The following is a 22047-nucleotide window of genomic DNA, read 5'->3' as shown; positions in this document are numbered from 1 at the left end:
AAGGTGACGGAAATCCTGAAACTTTACAGAGTGTTAGGGGTGTTTGTAAAACATCCTCTTTGGTTATAAAAGTGCTGCAGTTCAGTTTTCCTGATATGACTTTAGGGGGACGTTCCATATTGGTTATTCTATGGTCACATAAGAATGTTACAAAGAGGACATTTGGGACGTCAACAGCACGTTCCCATACGGTTCCCTGTTAGTCAGATGGGAAAGTCTGTTCAGAAAGTATCAGGACTGATTGTGAATCTCTAATCAGAGTTCATGGTGTCACTCCATCTATCATGAAGCCTCATGTGTGTCTGAAATCATCAAGTGGAGAAGAAACAGGCTGATAAAGATGGAGACATATTAGAGCTTGTTCATGTTTCATGATCTTGTGTGGAGATTCATAATGAGTCCAGATACTTTTATAACAGACCTGTATATGAAAACATGCTTGACTGTGTAGAACATGCAAAATACCTTTTATATTTTCATTGTTGACACTTTCTATTGATATAGTTGTGGAAAATATGCAATTGTCCTGTTACAAGTATACCTCTTCTGTGTGTGAGAGATATGTGTTTATTAAGATAATTGTTTATTAGGAAAAACAATACAACTGTTTTGTAATTGATTTATTAAGATAGTTTATTAAGAAAGACGCTACAAGTCTGTTGTTTTTAGCATTTATTAAGATCATGCTGGTAGAATAGAGAGAAAAAAAAACATGTATTATAAAGAGCTTTGCTAAATAAAGCAGAAAAGCAGGTAATTACCGTTAGATGATGTCTTGCAAGACGATTAGAATAATACAATTAGAATAATAAGACATTATATAGAGCTGTTACCAATCAAATGAAATCACTAACAACAAAATTCATCTTTACACTGCAGAGGTGGAACAGAAGTTGCAGCTGAATTGATACAATTACAAATGCATAAATAATGTTGAGATTTAATGTTTTAAAAATAACATTTTGTTTATTGAACATTTGTAAAAAAAAATCTATATTACGTTTGCAATTGTGCTCATGTTTGTGAAAACAGCCCTCTTTCTTGTGATATTGCTTAATTATGTCATATATCATAATATAAATATCAAGTATAAATATTCAAGTACTTTTTTGTAAACATATGTTGAATTTTGTGGGCATTTGTATTAATTTTGGTGACATTTTTGACACAATCCCGTGTTGATTTCTGACCCGACACAACAGTAACAAAATAAATGAAATTAGAAATAAGTTATTGATTGCATCTGAAGCAGGAAGTTTTACATCTAATCAAATGAATGATGTTAACAAAGAAATCAGACAATGCAACAGCAATTTAGTGATATCCCCGCAGTTGTGGTCTTGACCGGTCTTGAAATAAAATCCCGAGTCCTTTTAGTCTGGGACCAAGACAAGACCAAAACCTTCAAAAAATGGTCCTAAGACCGGTATCAAGTACTACAACACTAATGTGTACTTTATCTAATACTGTTTGTAGAACACCTGTACTGCTAGAAATACTAATTGTATTGGTAACACTTTAGAATACTGATCCCTCATTAATTGTGGGATGTTTGGAAATATGTTAGGAATGATGTGGATAGTGTAATTCTGTTTATTTCTGTGTTTGTGTGTCAGTGTGTGTCGTGTTGTTAAGCACTTCTGTGGATGTATTTATGTATATGTATGACACCAGTGTCAAAGACAAATTTCTGCTCCGTGACAAACAGAATGAACAATAAAGTTAACTTGAGCTCAGATCATTTGGCCTTGTACGAATTTAAATGGACTTTTTCAGACTTTGGCAAATCTGAGCAAAGTTTGAGACGATGTTGAGACATATTTGAGGAGAGCAACCCAGTCTCTGACAGTAAATCATTCAGTGGTGTGAGATTTGAAGATGTGGCTTACATTCACTGTTGAAGAGTTGAGCTTGAGAACATGTTTGGATTGAATTCAGATCATTGAATATAATTTACAGAGAAACTCAAGTGAACATCATGTGGAACAGAGAGATGATGAAAAACACTGAGAGTGAAGATGGAGAAGAGACAAACACAACAGAAGAGATCCACAATCTCTACATACAACAAATGAAAACATCACTACAATCATTCTATAAAAAAATATAAAAATGTAATTAAATTATGACAATCATATTATTAAACTGGTTTTGGCAATCAGTCCTTACTATGAAACACTAATAAAACAATAACAGTCCTTACTGGAATAAAAGCCATGATCACATCAACAAAATATTCATGTTATATACAAAAATACTGATGAGCTTCAAACAGATTTATGTTGATTTAGATGATCTAGTGTTATTAGTGTTTGTCTGTGATCAGTGTTGTGTGTGATTGTGTTGTATGAGCAGCTGCAGTATCTCTCAGCTGTATCAGTGCATCACTGTGACGTCTGACTGACCGAGGTTTTTGTACCACTCTTTATCACTGTGTGAACACATATTGACTGTTTGGATAGTGGAAACTCAGACAGTAATAATCTCCTGTATCTTCAGTCTGGACTCCACTGACAGTCAGAGTGAAATCACTGCCAGATCCACTGCCACTGAATCTAGATGGAGTTCCAGTATAACGGCTTGTTGCATAATATATGAGGAGTTTAGGAGCTTCTCCAGGTTTCTGTAAGTACCAGTATAAACGATTACTACTATACACTGCACTGCTGGTTTTACAGTTTATTCTGACTTCTTGTCCTGGTTGAACTGCTGTTATTGATGGACTCTGAGTTACAGTGTACTGTCCTCTACACTCTGAGAGAAAGAACAAGAAGAAAAAAAAAAAATTATTTAAAATGATAAACATTTAATATTTCAAGAGAATAATTGTAGAGCTGCGTTACACAAACCTTGAGCGATCAGTGTGAGAGTCCAGATGAAGAAGGTGATTTTGTTCATTGTTGTTCTTTTGTCTTGTGTGATGATGAAGATTGTGTTCTGTTCTGCTCTCAGTCATGAAGTGTTAAACTCACAGCACTATAAACACTCTCAGAGCACTGAAGCATGTGTGACAATGCAAAGTGACTCTCTCTATTTAAATCATTATCCTGAAGACTGCAGCTCACTCTCAAAGACATTTCAAAGACAATTCCCAAAATAAACATTGCATTGCATGGTATTCCAAGGATTAGCAGGTTCAGTGTCAATGTGTTTTCTCTCACCCAGCATTCATATGTGAAGTCTATGGACCCCCTAAAGGGAACATGGGACAAACAAATATGAGATGCCATGTTGGTCCAGGCTGGTTTAGTGCTGGTCTAGCTGGTCAAGAAAAATTGTGCTGGTATAGCCCAACATGTCCTCCAACCAATACGCCCATATAGGTCATTTGTCTCTTCCTGAAATACGACCCATAGGAGCGTTTACTAAAGTTGCAATATACAACTTTATGCAATCTTGTGATCATACGATCGTGGGTTTGATCCCAGGGAACACATGTGCTCATAAAGTGTATATGCATTATAAATCACTAAGGGTAGGTTTAGGGATGGGGTAGGTGTAGTCGTTAATAAAAAAAAATGAATTTTGCCGTAATAAGGTTGTAATAAGGTGCTTGAAAAAAAAAGACCTATAGGGTCGTTTTTTGGAGGAGGACAGTCTCTTACATCACCTCCATCTTAAAGTTGCAGTCAAGAGAGTGGGATGCTAGTGGAGATTCAGTCCCTGGTCTGCCAAACACTCATTCCCCGGGCCTAAGCCTCTGCAGCAGCATGTAATCATGAAGCAGGGCTCTCCTAGAGAACGAACAGACATAGTCTACGTCCATCCTTCAGTCTGCCCTACAAAGGGCTGGAGAGAGCAACAGAACTGACGGAGCTTCTCTTTTTCTTTCTTACTAGCTTTGCTTGTAAGTTGCCTCTTAAAGTGTAACTTTGCTGATTTTCAACCCACTTTGTATTGTTACAATGTTGATAGTCTGTATATGTAAATGAGCAATGTTTACTCTTTCTTTCGTGTTACCTGGACCAAGAAATACACATTTATTTGTCTGCAAAATCAGTCGGAAGTGGACTTTTGAAAGCTCCAGGGCTTTCGTGAAAACTACATGAAAACTTACTACAGTCGGCTATAAGTCATTTACAACACTTTCTGCATCCCATAATCTAAAGTGTGAACTATTTATCACAAGTAAACATGTTTTATATAATTTACAGATCTTCCTGTTTCAAATTGTGTGTGTAACGTGATCTCATGAGCATATTAGTACATAAAGTGTTGGTCTGACATACGTACGTTTGCATAAACACTAATTTACAACAAGGATGTACTGTATGTACGTGCTTCAATCTAAATCATACAGTTTTACATATAAACAATTTTAAAGATGTACAAATGTTCACAAATTATTTTAGGATTATAGAATATTGAATTCATGAAATTAATAGGATGATTTTATTCTATTTAGTCATTAAGATTGATCAAATATGTTCAGTGTATCATCACATTTACCTTATTTTACATTCTAATGATTTTATTCTGTTCTGTGTGAGATTTCTTGTACCGTATTCAACTCGTTCGAGACATTCCATCACTTTACCCAATCCTGAACTTTAAAATGTAAAAAATAAATTAACACTCTGTCACCATTTAATCATCACTTAATCATTTATTTTTTATTTTGTTTCTGTTTTATCATGGAGTTCCCTAGTTTGTTCGCTTGGTTACTGATTACTTTCACCTGTCAATCACTATGTCTCTCCATGTATTTATGACATCAAACCATCAAGTACTGTTAAAAATGTAGGTGTAATCTTCACTCTCTCCTTTCAGGCTCATATTAACTCTATCACCAAATCAGCATTCTTTCATCTCCCAGCTCCGTCCCTTTATCAGTGTCAAAGACGGTGAAACTATTTGTCATCACGCCTTGATTACTGTAATACCTGCTCGTCCCTGTTAGCTGAGAGTTTGTTCACAGTCAGGATCAGCTTTATTACCAGCTGTTCTTGCACACACTAGGAATTTTCCTTGGTAGTGGAGCATTCAGTATAAATAATAATAATAATAATAATAATAGGTTCAAGTGAACTACAAGTAGTAGCTAAATACATGTTTTGAATACAGAGATAGTGTTAAAAGCACATTTTAGTTCATATTCATGGTGTCTCAAAATATCAGTTAAGTACACTTAGATGTTCTTAAGATTATTTCAAGAAGTACTAAAGAAGAATTTTTAGTATATTAAGTACAAAATTATTGTGAGAAAATAGAGCTGAAAAGTACATTTTGGAAGTGTACTTTTTTTTTTCACCTGGGGAAGCAAGCAAGGGATATAAGATTAAATGTCACATGTTTACTTAGTACATCTCAATAAATAAATGAAGTTTCTGAAAGTTTGAATACACCATTGTTTGTAATCCTCCATCAGCAGCTGCAGTATCTCTCAGCTGTATCAGTGCATCACTGTGACGTCTGACTGACCGAGGTTTTTGTACCACTCTTTATCACTGTGTGAACACAGCACTACCAGAACAGTGTACACTCTGACAGTAATAATCTCCTGTATCTTCAGTCTGGACTCCACTGATGGTCAGAGTGAAATCACTGCCAGATCCACTGCCACTGAATCTAGATGGAGTTCCAGTGTAACGGTTTGTTGCTGCATATATCAGGAGTTTAGGAGCTTCTCCAGGTTTCTGTAAGTACCAGTGTAGGTAACTACTACCACACACTGTACTGCTGGTTTTACAGTTTATTCTGACTTCTTGTCCTGGTTGTGCTGTTAGTATTGCTGGAGTCTGAGTTACAGTGATCTGTCCTCTACACTCTGAGAGGAAAGGGAAAAAAAAAACAAAAAAAAACATATATTACACATTTTAAGACAATTAATAATCATTGTAAAAATTGTATTACACAAACCTTGAGCAAACAGAGTGAGAGTCCAGATGAAGAAGGTGATTTTGTTCATTGTTGTTCTTTTGTCTTGTGTGATGATGAAGATTGTGTTCTGTTCTGCTCTCAGTCATGAAGTGTTAAACTCACAGCACTATAAACACTCTCAGAGCACTGAAGCATGTGTGGCAATGCAAAGAAGTGGGCAGGATTTACAACAGACAAACTAATATACACTAGAGTTAAAGAATATTGATTTACACTCTGACTAATGTTATTTTTAGTTAGTTCAGTAGTTTTATTTTTACTCTGACTATTGAGACACTGATGATGTGCAGATGAACGTCCATCTCACACCGTTCCCTAAAAGTGACAAAAATCCTGAACCTTTACAGAAAATTAGGGATGTTCTTAAAACATCTTCTTTTGGTAATGAAAGTGCTGCAGTTCAAGTTTCCTTATATGACTTTAGGGGGATGTTTCATATTGGTTATTCTAAGGTCACATAAGAACGTTACAAAAAGGACATTTGGGACATTAACAGAACGTTCCCATACGGTTCTCTGTTAGTCAGATGGGGATGTTTCATTCGGGACTGTGCTGCTCCTGACCCATTTGAAACGTTTAAGAAGTTCCCTTTTCACCTATAGGTGAATTGAAATGTTTTATTAACAAAGTTCGGGAGGAGCAGGTTCAGATAATTAACCAGAGGTGGGTAGAAACGAAGTACATTTACTTCGTTACATTTACTTGAGTAATTTTTTGAAAATTTGTACTTTTTAGATTTGAATGTGTGTACTTTTACTTTAACTTGAGTACATTTGTAATGAAAAATCTGTACTTTTACTTCGCTACGTTGGGCGACGTTCCTCTCGTTACTTTATTTTAATGCAGTACTGTACATGTTAAGAAATGCGTAGTTTATTCCAAGCACGCTGTCTCTTTATTTCATGAACGATGCCCCATTCACAAATGAATCGCTCTTTTGAGTCGATTCTGTTCAAAGACTTGATCAAACAAGTCGGTAAAACTGTCTAAATTGGTTGGCGAATCAGTTTGAATGATTTGTTCAGTTCCTGCACGCACTGAATCGTCTGAAGCGGTTTCTCAGTGTTGGATGAAGTGGCAGTGGACCTACAGTCAATTAAAAGCAAATCTGCAAATGCTTCCTATTGTTTGTCAGCGATGAAGATCTTTATTAGTTGAACTGCGTGTGAACAATTCCACAGGTATCGATTTCATTTGATTTCAATTCATACAGCCAATAGTCGACATTTTACAACCAAGCAGATTATTACGCCACGATAACAAAGTATGTAGCATTTCTTTACCATTTTTTTTTATGGACACATATCTTAATTTATACATTAAATAAGCTACCATTGTTCAGAGAGTATGAAATGAACACCCGCCGTCCCACGGTAATTTGTGGGTAGCCTATATTGCACAATGGCGGCGCCGGCGACCTGTTGGCCTTGAAAATGAACGCCTTTGCGTAGACACAGGCTGCATCCGAAACCGCCTACTCAATGAGTAGGTACTTAATTTCAATAAGTACTTACTTAACGAGCGCTAAAAGAGTAGGTACTTAATAGCCAAATCTCGTTGAGTATGAATGCGATCCGGACATAATCTGCCATGTTGGCGTTATCGTGTGACCTACCACGTAATCACAAGTGCAACAACTTTAAAGATATGAGTGACAGGCTTAATTCATCTATCTGTAAATATCTTGATATTGATTAAACTTGCTTATTTTGTGGTCTTGTTGAAGAAACAGCTGCCCAGTAATTTTGTGATTGTAGTACAACTAATATGTTTTGGATCAATTTAAAGTTCTTATATTTTTAAATACTAATGTGACCCACAGTTTATTTTTTGTTACGAAAACCCAAATTTGCGTGAATATGTTGTTAATTTCTTTATTTTATATGCAAAAATGTTCATCCACAAGTAAAAGTGGCATAAATCTCTTTTATGTTTTCCTCTTTTTCTTGTTGAGTTAGCTCTATAGTTTCATCCCTCAGGCTTATAAATAATAAACAAATACTTTTTATGCATTATGATGTATTCAAAATATTTAACCTCGTTATCATGCTTAATCTCAAACTATGATGTATACAAACCCATATTTGTTTTTTTTTTTGTCATTATTATTGTTCATTGTTACAGATACAACCATGGTATTTTCCCTGATCTTGTATGTAATTATAGGTCCTGCAATAAAAGTAAAGATATGAGCGACAGGTGCACTAACACCTCACAGCACCAGTAACTCCACAACCCTACCTAGTGCGGTTTTCCTCAGTGTTTGCAATGTCTGCACAAAGACGACGTCGGGCAGCTGCTCGAAGATCTCGCCTTTGAAGAAGACTGTTGATTTTATACTCAAAAAGTATAAACTACTTAAAAATTAAGATTACCCCAGAATGAATTGCATTGCTAGCCCACCCCAACACTTCTACACAATAATATTGATAAATGCTGACCAAAACTTAATTATATTACTTTTCGTTTTACTTCTTTAGTAAAACAAGCAAAATGTAAAGTTTTGTCATATGACATAGCTACGCATGAACACACACTAGACAATTACAGCTGATGTGAATACATCTCAATTTACAGTCAAGCAATGAATTAATGCATGAATTAATAAAATATATAAATTTACTGATAATAATAGCATAATTAATAAAAAAAAGTAAAAGAATTAATGAAAGTAACAATAACAATAAATAAATGCATATACAAGTCAACAGCACATGAAACAAAGCTTTATTCAAATTTATTGTTCTAACAATCACGTATTTGCGGGCGGTGATCCCCACATCCTGCTGCCATCTCAACACAGCTGTGCCCATTCTGCAGCTGACCACCGTGAACACCTTCACCTGTCTTTGTCATCCATCATGTCCCTCACTGCTGCTCTTCTCAATGGGGACATCGTTGATCCAGAGGATGAGGAAGACCATGATGATGGACCCCTGAACCCCACAACCTTGAAGCAAGAGTGGGAGAAGATGTGTGGGACAATCTGGCTGCCGCTGTGTCTGCTCCAAACATTCGTGTGCCTGCTCTCCATCAGCATGACTAAATAAACAGATTAAAACATTTTACAATTCATGTCAGCATTCTGTTTCTTGCCATATTTCCTTTCATATTTTTACAATTACAGGCTAATTTTTGTTGTAGCTTCATTACTTTTGTGGTGTAGTGGGTTAAACTGCTGAGCTGGTCAGCAGAAGGTTTCTGGTTCGATCGCCGCAGCCGTCACCACCAGTGTGTCCTTGAGCAAGACACTTTACTCCAGGTTACTCCACGGGGATCATCCCTGTAATAAGAGCACTGTAAGTCACTTTGGATAACAGCATCTGCCAAATGGTCAAATGTAAATGTGATTTTTGAAAATCCTTTTTTGTTAGTGTCTTAGGCACAAATGCTAATTAAAGCTGCTTATTTCTTAAAGTTTACTTTTTCAAGGTACTATAATATAAATGCATACATAAATTTCATACAGTTTCTATTTGGGTGCATAAAGGGTTAGTTCACCCAAACATATGAATTCAGTCATTGTTCATACACACAAAAAACATACAATATTGACGTATTTATATCACTAAAACATAAAAATACACAGCATTGTTAAATTTATAAAGATTGTGAATAGATGTTCAGTTTAGTTGGATACCAGCACATATAGGAATCTTAGGTAATGAGGAAGCTGATAAATTAGTGAAAAAAGCACTAAATCTTACTGATAAAATTGAGATTCCTCTTGGAAAACAATGAAGGTAAAGCTATAATAAAAAGTAATAATGACAAACAGTGGCAAAAATATGGGATTTAGATAATAAAGGAAGAGAATATTACAGAATTCAAAAATCAATTAAAGTAAGAACATTTAATAGTACAACCCCTGGAAAAAATTATGGAATCACCACACTTAGATGATGTTCACCCAGATTTTTTACTTTATAGCAAACAAACAAATCACAGATATGACACAAAAAAGGTTTTGTTCAATAGCTTAACATTCTGGCTTCAGGAAACATACCTCAAACAAATCCACTTACATTTTTTTTTTATTAATGGCATGTCTTTTTCCAGAGCAAGTAGAGGAAAAAAGTACGGAATCACTCAATGTTGAGGAAAAAAATATGGAATCATCAACAAAAAAACAATTGTTGCTCCTCCTCTGGCTTTTGACAGCCTAAATTCTTTGAGTCATGGACTTCATTAATGACAAACAATATTCCCCATCAAGCTGGTTTCAACTTTCTCAAATAGCGTTTGACAGATCAGCTTTGCAGGGTGGAGCCTTGTCATGGACCAGTGTTTATAATTTCCACCATAAATTTTCAATTGGATTGAGATCTGGACTGTTTGCTGGCCATGTCTTTGAGTTGATATGCCTTTCCTGAAGAAAAGCTTTAACACTCTTTGCTCTGTGGCGAGATGCATTTTCTATCGATGGAATGAGAAAAGTGTCCACAATTTCAATGTACACCAGTGCATTTACTGTTGAGGTAATGATTGTCATCTCCCCTGGTCCTTTACCTGACATGCACCCCCATATCATAAATGAGTTGGGGAATTTGATTGTTTTCTTCAAGCAGTCGTCTTTATCTGTTTCATCAGAACGGCACCTGGCAAAAGTTCCAGCGTAATCTCCTTGGCTAATGCAGATTCGCGATTCTTCACTGAATAACACTTTCATCCAATCATCCAGAATCCATGATCTCTTCTCTTTATCCCACTGTAACCTTGTTTTCTTTTGTTTAAGTGTTAGTACTCGTTTTCATGTGGCTTTTCTATATGTAAGCTCAGTAAGCTCTATATGTAAGTTCAAGCTGGTTTTTTACTGTTCTGTCCCAAAAATTGGCTCCTGATTCTGTCTGTTTTTCTTTTGTTTTGTTGTGTGTTTTCTATTGTAGAGGCATATTGCTTTGAGATTTCTATCTTGACGCTCTGACGTCTTCCTTGGTCTGCCCTTATGTCTTGCTTTATAACCTTCCCATTTAGTTTATACTTGCACCAAATTTTAGACACAGCTGACTGGGAGCAACCAACTTCTTTGGCCATACTCCGTATTGAAATTCCTTGTTGAAGGAGTTTTATAATCCTTTCCATTGTTTCAACTGAGAACTCTCTTCTTGGGGCCATATTTCATTTCAATTAGCCAAGTCAAACAACCCATTAAGGTGCAAGCACTCCCTTTTAACTGCTGACTAATTAGCATTTTTAGACTTGTCCCAGTATTTGTTTAAAATGGAAATAGATGATTCCATACTTTTTTCCTCAATATTGAGTGATTCCATACTTTTTTCCTCTACTTGCTCTGGAAAAAGACATGCCATTAATAATAGTAACAAAAGTGGATTTGTTTGAGGTATGTTTCCTGAAGCCAGAATGTTAAGCTATTGAACAAAACCTTTTTTGTGTCATATCTGTGATTTGTTTGTTTGCTATAAAGTAAAAAATCTGAGTGAACATCCTCTAAGTGTGGTGATCCCATAATTTTTGCCTGGGGTTGTAGAAACAGAAGAGAGGAAATAATCTACACAAGACTACGGTTAGGAGTCATAAAACTAAAAGAAGAAGAAGAAGAACCATTACGACATGGTTTACGGCACTGATATCGAACGCTCATTGGTTCTCACCTGCTTTGTCACAGATTGCAACATGCCGTGTTTCAGTGGATTGACATTTGAAATGAGTGCGGGTCTTCACAGAGAGAAGCCGGATTCATATTTTCATGGATTAATAAGTTAAATTCTGCTCTGTACCCTTTAAAAAACTATTACCGCCAGAGAGGACTGTGACTGCAACTCATCATCATTTGAACTACTTTTGGTACCACTTTTGGACATATTCACAATAAATAAATTATTGTTGTTTCGCTTGTTTTGTTTGTTATTTTATTTATAACAGTAGGTAGTTTAAAGAAATGGTTATGGGTTGGTTTAGGGGTAGGTGTAGGATTAGTGGCTCAAAATATCGTTTTAATGTTATATTTTTACTAAAATTGTCATTTTCCTACACATTTCTGTCCATTATGTTTTTTTTTTCTTTTAACATTCTGTGTAAAATATGTATGTTTAGGTTCGGGATGGGGTTTAGGGATCTTACATTTATCTACAAACGATACAAGGGAAATAATACATTATATATTTATGACAAAAGATTCGTAAATATTTTACTTTTTTTCGCTGAAAAAAATATTAATATTATAATAAATATTTTTATGTTTTAGTCCTCTAAATATGTCAATATTGTACGTTTCAGCACCTTTCTAAACGTACAAAAGTGTTTTGTGTCTTGGAAAGTTACGTATTTATACCTGCGTATTAACAATGGGTCACAGATCTGTTTCTTTAAACAGTGTTATATCAGCACACAACGAGAGAACGAATGAGAAATATAGGATATAAAGCCAAAATGAATCATGTCTGTTGTAAATGAGATCAATAAATGCTTGTTTGTGTGAAAAAGTGATTGTTGTTCCTTTGAGAAGCATTTAGTCCAAACTGAATGTTTGAGTGTTGAGAAGATCTGAGTTTCTTCTAATATCAGTGTGTTGAAGTGTTGTTTCTCTCTCTCTGCTGGAGTTTGTGTTCACTCGAGTGGAATAGAGGTTTTTGTACGACCGTTTCATTAGATTGTATCACTGTGGTGGACTTTCGGTGGAGGAACTAAACTGGTGGTCTGTAAGTCTGTTTTTTAATTCCTATTTAAGAAAAAAGGTAACACTTTATTTTAAGTTGAAGAAGTTACACATTACTACATGTACTTATTATAGTAATAACAGTAAATTATGCATAAATACAAGTAACTAACCCTGAACCAAACCCTAACTGTAACTCTATAGTAAGTACATGCAGTTAATTAATATTACTCAGTACTTATTTGATCAGTACAATGTAACTGTCAGCATACAATAAAGTGTAATAAAGAACAATTTAGAGTTAAAATGATTTAAAGTTGAAACAAGAAAAACATTAATGGCGATTATTATTAGATATTGTTGTAACACTTTACTTGAAGCCTTAAAGCTATTCATAATGTACGTTATAATGCCTTATATGTATCTTTTCATAAATAACTGTGCATTAAAATGTGCATTATAAATGCAAAAATGCAATATAATTTTTGCAAATTCATCATTACATCTGAAAATGGTTGTTTTGTCATGAGTTTTAATGCATTGTGTAACAATGTAACAATGAATAGATAAGTATTATAATGTGTTATAATTGCGGTTATAATTATTCATGAGATCATACACACATTATAATGTATAAAAGAAAGATTAATTAATGCACTAAAATACTTTTAAAATACATTGTGTATGAAGGCTTTAATTAAAGTGTTACTGATATTGTTTTATAATTATTTAATCTAAAACAATGATATTGTCATGTTTATTCATTCAGAAGAACAACATTTAAAAAATCTCTAAATGCATTTCCATAATGAGTCTCACTGTGAGTTTAATCAGTTTATTACAGGTTTAATTTCCCTTTATTTATTTCTATACTGGGTTCATATGTAGTTCATTTTTATTGTAGATATCATACGTGGCGAAAAAAATAGATCTGACATCAGAATGTAAATGTTGCTACTTTCTGTATTTCAGTCAATGATACTGAATCTCTTTTGCTCATGTTGTGCTTATAATTCAGTGCTTTATAATTCAAGTACAATTTACAAATTGTATTATTTTCTAGTTCTTATCAGTGATATAATCATCATTTGATCTGAGCTTTAGTCAAACTTTGAAATTGAGTTACATTTTGAGTTGAATATCTCACGTAAGTAAAAATGTACTTTATATTGGGATGCAAAAACTGCTGGAATTAAAGCAGTCAGTGTCTCAGTATATTGAGTTTAACTTCTGAGGTTTGATTTAAATGTATATAGTGATTGTGTAGTTTGTATATTGTATATTATATCAGCTCTAGTGATGTTGAATGTCATGAAGGATCAGATTGTTGTGATTTTTGCTGCTGTTGAAATGCTGTGAGTGAAACAGTGTGTTTTCTTTGTGTTTGTGAATGTGTTGTGTTTGTCTCCTGCAGCTGGTCCCACAGTGAAGCCCTCAGTGTCTCTGCTGCCGCCCTCTTCTCTGCAGATCTCTGGAGACTCAGCCGCACTGCTCTGCCTGCTCAGCTCTTACTCTCCACAGGGGGCGCTGGTGAGCTGGACACTGGACGGGTCAGAGGTCACCGAGGGGGTCGTGACCAGCGCAGAGAGCCAGCGGGACGGCCGCTACAGCCGCAGTAGCGTCCTGACCCTCAGCAAAGCACGCTGGGAAAAGGGAGAGGTGTACGTCTGCAGAGTAACACATGATGGAGCTCCTCATGAGGTCTCGTTCCACAAGAGCTCTGAGTGCTGATGTTTCTCTCCTGAAGATGAGCCGTATCTGAGTGTCCTGTGTCAGGCAGGATTCACATGAGTCTAGTGCTGCAGCTGTAGTGATTTACAACTCAATACTGAAAGAGAGCTGGCGTGTCAAAGCACTGTGTGATCTTTCAATCTGCTGTAACATTCAATAAAGCTTCTCAACAAGTTCACTTTGTGTCTGACAACATCATTCAACTAACAGATGAAGATGCAGGTGCTTTTCACAAGCTTGATGTAAATGTCAAATAAAGCTCTTGGGGTTTGAACATGGTCTCTGGAGACAGAGCTGCTCTATTCTGAGAGGATCAGAATCACTCCACCCTGACAATGCAAATGGGCTTTTCAGTCTCACTGTTTGATTGGTCACATGATCTGGACTGGAACACACCAGTTTCACTTCTGCTGAAAATATGGTGATGAAAATATATATGAAAATGTCATGAAAATCAAATGGAAAGCATCACGTCCAGACAGCAGAAGTGACTGAATTCAGTCTGTTCAGTTTGATTGACAGGGATCATATATTACACCTAAAACATGATGATCATATTAAACACTGACTCATTCTCTTCATAAACACAAGATTGATGTTGATTTAGATGATCTAGTGTTATTAGTGTTTGTCTGTGATCAGTGATTGTGTTTATGAGCAGCTGCAGCTGAAAGTCATGTTTGTTGGTTGATGAAGAAGAGCTCTTGATCATGTCATGTTCAGTTCATAGAGCTATAAACACATTCAGAGCAGTGAAGCATGTGCCGCTCATGTAAAACACCCTCTGAATGCAAAAGACAGAAGAGAGATCAGGACGATATACATTCAGAGTCCAATAGTTTTACTGACAGGGTTAAAAGAAAGGCTTTACATCACCAAAGCACAGTAACAGTAAATATACAGAGTCAGACACACACATTTACACATCATTCTCTACAGGACACAACTGAATGATTCCTGCTGTATCAGTAGTCAATGATCTTGCTGCTCAACATTCAAACACTTGTCTATTGTTTGCTGTAGCAGTGCAGTGTACTTTCAGAAACCCTCCACCTCCCCCAGCTCCACCTGTCCAGATCTGCTATGGGGTGATTCATGTTTGCTCGTACAGCAGCAGCATGTTGTGTGTGTTTTGGCAGTGGAAAGTTCTGTACTCTACAGCAGATATAATCAACAGCAGCAGACCAAACACATTAACATTGTCATATTCATTACCATGACAAACTCTCCAAGAATTGTCATGTCAGAAATCTAGTTCGGTCATGAAACTGAAGATGGCACAGGCTTCGATCGGTCCTTTACATGCAGTCTATAAGCAATCACATCAATACCAAATGACTCAGGCTGATTGGTCTCTGCTGATCCTGCAGCCAATGAGATCCCTTGCTCAACATTTAATAGTCTGGTTCAGTGTTTGCTGTAGGCTAGTCCTGCAGCGCTATAAGAGTTCCTCAGAAATTCAGACACTTAAGATAAGTCAACAATGTTTTACCATTCCAGATACAATGTTACATGGTCTGATGTATCAATGAATATAAAGCCAAACATACACATGTTCAAAATGTTTGCTGTAGTGATGAGAGAAATTACGTTTTTGAAAACTTTTTCATTATTATTATTAATTATTGATGATTATTAATTATTAATAAATCGGTTGACGAGCATAGTTCCTGCATGTGTGCTGGGTCGGGACTATTCTCGTTCATGTCCGTGGCATGTACAGCAGAGACAGCCTGTCCAACAGCATTAAGTTCTTGTTATCAGAGACGACGTGAACCGACAGGCTTTAGATGGGAGTCTCAGTCGTATAAGAGGAAATGTCAAGCATCTTAGGGGGGCACTGCAGTATTGATCTGGTGAAGGAGGAGGCCATCGAGTAAAAAAGGTTGAGAAACACTATACTAGTGTCATCACATCGACACAACGTCAAAGTGACTGACAGATAGGGAACTCAGTTATGTAACAGACACGCCATCTAGTGATGAAGCATGGAAGTGCAATTAAAGTGGCGGACTTTCCTGCAGTTAGATTACATTGTTGTGGCAAAGTTTTGCAGGGCCAAGCACCACTAACATTTATATAATATAAAGATTATGTTACATGCTTAGTACATCAAAATAAATAAATAATGTTTCTGAAAGGTCTGAAAAAACATTGTGTTGTTTGTGATCCTCCATCAGCAGCTGCAGTATCTCTCAGCTGTATCAGTGCATCACTGTGACGTCTGACTAACCGAGGTTTTTGTACCACTCTTTATCACTGTGTGAACACATCTTTACTGTTGATATAGTGGTAACTCTGACAGTAATAATCTCCTGTATCTTCAGTCTGGACTCCACTGATGGTCAGAGTGAAATCACTGCCAGATCCACTGCCACTGAATCTAGATGGAGTTCCTGACTGGAGACTGTTGATCTGATAAATCAGGAGTTTAGGAGCTTCTCCAGGTTTCTGTAAGTACCAGGCTAAACGATCACCATCATACACTCTACTGCTGGTTTTACAGTTTATTCTGACTTCTTGTCCTGGTTGAGCTGCTGTTATTGTTGATGGACTCTGAGTTACAGTGATCTGTCCTCTACACTCTGAAAGAAAGATAAAAGAAAAGAAAATTAAATATATTTCACATTTTAAAAGAAATTATAAATCATTATGAATATTTTACCACAAACCTTGAGCAAACAGAGTGAGTGTCCAGATGAAGAAGGTGATTGTGTTCATTGTTGTTCTTTTGTCTTGTGTGATGATGAAGATTGTGTTCTGTTCTGCTCTCAGTCATGAAGTGTTAAACTCACAGCACTATAAACACTCTCAGAGCACTGAAGCATGTGTGACAATGCAAAGTGACTCTCTCTATTTAAATCACTATCCTGAAGACTGTAGATCAGTCACAAAGACATTTCAAAGACAATTCCCAAAATAAACATTTCATTGCATGGTATTCCAAGGAGAAGCAGGTTTGAAATTCAGTGTCAATGTGTTTTCTCTCACCCAGCATTCATATGTGAAGTCTATGGACCCCCTAAAGGAACATGGGACAAACAAATATGAGATTGAAGGAAAAATAATAAGTCAATGCCTTTATGTTACCCCGATAAATTTTGCATTTGCTCACAAAACCCTCTGAGCTCTTTGCAGGCGAATGCAAATTTTCTCGGTGGAACGCGAAAGCATTGACTTTTTTTTTTTCTTTTTTTTTTCTCCTATCATATATATTTTTTTCCCTTCACCATGTCCCTTTAGGGGCTCCAAAGAATTGACAAGATTGAAATACAATGTTTATAAAGTCTGATTTAACTTCTTGTTTCTCATTGATAGTCTGGTTAAAGGATTATTACAAAAAGACAAAAGTTATATCTGTTATATTTTAATAAAATTCAACCCCTGGGATATTAGGTGCCCAAAGTTGATGAAACACTCATAAATGACAAAGAATAAGCATATTGTATCTTCTCTTCTCAAAGTCTTCAGAAGTGAATGACACCTGAAGCCAGACACATTCAATTTACTAATGGCCGAGCTGCTCTTATGTTAAAAACAAGGTGGATAAAGACTATAATGTTTGTCTCATTCGTTTAGTGTCCAAACCTGCTCCTGAAGGGCCTGTAGAGTTCAGCTCCACGTCTACACTATCACTGACTTGTGCCGGAGGGGCGACAGATAAGAAAGTGGGACTCTAATGGAGACAAAGTCCACTTTCTGCTCTGACAATTCACCCATTCCTGAATTATGAGGGAAGTATATTAATATCCCCATACTTAATGCATTGGAGGAAGGTGACAGATGAGAGAGTGGGACGATAATGTCAATGAAAAATCCAACATAAACCAGCATAAATGCCATGTTGGTCCAGACTGGTTTAGTTTAGTATACCAAGGTCAAGGTCAAGTCAAGGTCAAGTTTATTTCTATAGCCCTTTAAAACAACATAAAATGCTGACCAAAGTGCTGCACAACATACAAGACAAAACATCCTCATACAACACAATTTAAATACTAATAAAATATATATCGGAAGAAAACAAAACAAAATTAATAAAATTAAGACAAAACATCATGCAAAATAAAACAATTTAAAACGAAAATTATCAAATTAAGAATATGCCTGAAAAAAAAGTATGTCTTAAGAGAAGATTTAAATGTAGATAGAGTAGGGGATAGTCTAATAGGAAAAAGGCAGGGAATTCCAGAGCTTAGGACCAAGAACTGAGAAAGCTCTGTCACCTTTGGATTTAAGTCCAGATTTTGGACCATTTAATATCATCTGGGTGGAAGATCTGAGCGTTCTCACAGGAGAAGGTCTGAAATATAAGAAGGGGCAAGACTATGAAGTGATTTAAATACAAATACTAAAACCTTAAAATCAACTCTGAATCGAACAGGTAACCAATGAAGTGATGCTAACACAGGTGTAATATGTTCTCTCTTTTTTGTCCCTGTCAAAAAACGAGCTGCGGCATTCTGTACCAGTTGTAATCGTGAGAGCGAGGACTGATTTATTCCAGCGTATAGAGCGTTACAATAGTCCAACCTGGCTGAGATGAAAGCATGAATAACGGTCTCCAAATCACTACAACTCAGAATATTTTTAAGCTTGCGAAGTCCCCTAAGCTGCAGAAAACTGGCGCTAACTACAGAATTGATTTGTTTATGAAATTTTAACTCAGGGTCAAATGTAACTCCCAGATTTTTAACTTTATCACGAATGTTATCTTGAAGGGGGCCCAGGGTAGAACTTAGATTATTTAAAAGGTGTGAAGGGCCAAACAACATAACATCAGTCTTTTTCTGATTTAACTGAAGGAAATTATTGTCCATCCAAACCTTAATATCCTCTAAACAAGCTAGCAGAGAGGACACTGAATTAGATTTTAACAGAAAATAGAGCTGAATGTCATCGGCATAAATGTGATATGAAACTTTATGGGACTCAAAAATTAAATGAAGAGAGAGTAAATATTAGGGCTGGGTACTGACACAATTTTCACCATTCGATTCGATTTCTATTCACATGCTTGCGGTTCGATTCGATAACAATTTTGATTCAATTCGATTCAATATTGATTATTTTGGATGTAGTATATCAGTTACAGTACATGGCAAATTTTCTAGAGGAAAAAAAATCTCTCAACTAATGCTGTAAACTACACATGGGAGTCAGTTGGTACTACTTTACTATAATAATGAAGGCTAAATTGAACTTATTTATATACAAACACTTCAATTACACTCAATTATGTTTTTTTTTTATAATAAAGAAAGTTTAGAATTACATAATCATATTTCTACTCCAATTCGTTTTTTTTTTTTGGTTTTTTTAATTTAAATCGTGGCTGTCATAACTGATTTATTTAAACATGCATAAATATTGAAGAACATTATAATGAATATGTAACGGTGCATATCTATATTTATCAGAATGCTGCTTTCTAGAGTACACTTTTCTAGCTGACTAATGAGTTTATGGTCACTGAATATGTTTTTCTGAGGTAAATATCAAGCGTTCGCGTCAGTTCTGGCAGGTCACGTCAGTCAAGCTCGCATCAGCTGACTCCCAGGTGACTCCCGTCTTCCTATAGGAATACGACGCCTATCACGGCATCCATATATAAGCTCCTCAGTGTTATCAGCAGCTATTGCATTTCTCAGGAGCTAATTAAATGGCGAATGCGACAGGCAAAACATCATCATCATCATCTCACTAGGAATTGTGCAATCGGGAGTTTAGCGAGAGGGATTCGTTCCCCACATGGATTTCACCTCTTGTACACGCGAATTCGCTGCATTGATCATAAGCCGCCTGATTTGGAAGTGACTGAGTTAACGTTAGCATTGTTTCTCGCATCGCTGCAATTAGACATGGACTCGAACAAGTTCAGATGGATCTGCTCTCCCCGCATGAAGAAGGATATCAAGAGAAGATCAAGCATCCACGCCACTCTCCTTCATCTCTGAATGTTTTCAGAAGCTAAGCTAAGTTCCTGGTCTCTGAAAACGCGCTCTGATGACGGAACTGATGTCTCGAGTTTTGCTTCAATGAGTGCGAGAGATCGTTGTCAGAGCGCGTTCAGACCTCACTAACCAGATGCTGAAGGCAGTTGGACATAGTGGTGTTTTAGAGGTAAAAAATGATATAAATACTGTTCGTTTTGTCGCACAAACCGATCGTTTCGTGTTTTAGGACATCAATGTGTCGTCACGAGCCGCAGGGTTTAATTTGGATTTGTCTGTCGTGTTTATTTTACTCTTATAGATGGAGTTCCCAGTTACACACATTATTTGACTGACAGACCGCAACAGTTGGAGTTAAAAATCATCATTTGTGTTCTACTGAAGAAACAAAGTCACCTACATCTTGGATGCCCTGGGGCTAAGCAGATAAACATCACATTTTCATTTTTGGGTGAACTATCCCTTTAAGGCTATCTAGTTGCTATGGAAGGCAAATGTATTTATGTAAAAAAAAAAAAAAAAAAAAAAAATTGCTATCTTAAATTGTTGTCTTAGACTTTATGCTCTTTGATATCCGATCATATTGCAAAATTCTGTGTTAAGTGAGCGACTTCTGTGGCTTAAAAGTATTGTATTGTAACATGCTTGTCCTTAAAGGGGTCATATAATGCCATTTTTGTACAAGTTAATATGATTCTTCAGGTTCTAAATGAAAAGTTTGTAATATACTTTAATTAAAAATTCTCATTAGTATTGTAAGAAAACACTCATTTTACCTGGTCAAAAACAGCTCTGTTTTCAGCAAGCCATTTCAGTGCATGTGTCTTTAAATGATAATGAGCTTTGCTCACCCCGCCCCTCTGTTCTGTGGGGCGTTTTGACACAACACACTTGGAGTGTTGCCTTGACAACAGCTGAGGGTATATTTTGGAGAAGGAATGGCAGCGGGAGTCTTGCAGGATGTAACAGTATTTTGCAGGTATTGTTACCATTCATCTTCATGCAGTAATAACTGTTACAACACGATTTTTTTTTTTTTTTTGACATTATTTCTTAATCAGTAACACACCGTTATAAACCATCTACAAAAGTAAGCTTAGTGTAGTGGTACCACATTAACTTTACCACCTGCGTACACAGTTTGTAATAACACAATAACCATAACGCGTTGTTCGTTATAAACGTGGGATTATGAATTATATTGAGAACGTCGTACATATATACTTATTTTGAGTAAGGAATTACTTAATGGCTGCTAAAAAAGTATGTTCTGTATAGTATGAGTGTGTATGAATGTAATCTGGACGTACTACATTTACCATGATGTCATTATCATGTGACCTACCAGCATTAGTTGGGTTGCTTCACTTTAACAAATCCTCTCCTGTGGCCTCATGGGATAGTAAAGTGTCCATCAGATGCACACTTCAGAATCTCACTGAAAGTAGTAGATCATCTCGGTACTTTTTGCCTGTTCTATAAATACTGTGAATTCAGACATACTTCTTTTGACACATTATGTGATTTTGGATGCAGTCAGTCTTAAAGGGGACCTATTATGCCCCCATTTACCAGATGTAAAATAAGTCCCTGATGTGTGTATGTAAAGTTTTAACTCAAAATACCCCACAGATAATTTTTTATAGCATGTTAAAATTGCCACTTTTTGGGGTTGAGCAAAAACACGCCTTTTCAGTGTGTGCCCTTTAAATGCAAATGAGCTGCTGCGCTCGGGCTAAGAGGGCGGAGCTTCAAGAGCTCGTTCTCCGGTGTCAGGATTAGTGCTGGGAATTTCGGTTCTTTTCCACAAACCGGTTCTTTCGGACAGTTCGATTCAATAAACCAGTTGAAAAAAAAACGGTTCACTGG

General features: G+C 36.3%; 3 long non-coding RNA genes across 7 annotated transcripts in view; 1 reads left to right on the top strand and 2 right to left on the bottom strand.

Moving 5' to 3' along the window:
- LOC127506612 (uncharacterized) overlaps positions 1-16465 on the bottom strand; it is a 57930-nt gene extending 41465 nt beyond the window's left edge. The window contains exon 1 of the long non-coding RNA XR_007928093.1: positions 15559-16465. This is a non-coding gene — a long non-coding RNA (uncharacterized LOC127506612). The remainder of the gene's footprint in view (positions 1-15558) is intronic.
- LOC127506561 (uncharacterized) overlaps positions 1-22047 on the top strand; it is a 133278-nt gene that overhangs the window by 20829 nt on the left and 90402 nt on the right. The gene's annotated exons all lie outside the window — the stretch shown is intronic.
- On the bottom strand, positions 8589-9783 carry LOC127506609 (uncharacterized). The gene is made up of 2 exons (XR_007928090.1): positions 9034-9783; positions 8589-8922 (listed from the first exon to the last, which is right to left on the bottom strand). It is a non-coding gene; the product is annotated as an uncharacterized LOC127506609 (long non-coding RNA).

The sequence above is a fragment of the Ctenopharyngodon idella genome, chromosome 24, assembly GCF_019924925.1.
Source record: "Ctenopharyngodon idella isolate HZGC_01 chromosome 24, HZGC01, whole genome shotgun sequence".
NCBI lineage: Eukaryota > Metazoa > Chordata > Actinopteri > Cypriniformes > Xenocyprididae > Ctenopharyngodon > Ctenopharyngodon idella.
The sequence above is the reverse complement of the archived record's forward strand: the minus strand, read 5'-3'. Positions and strand labels throughout refer to the sequence as shown.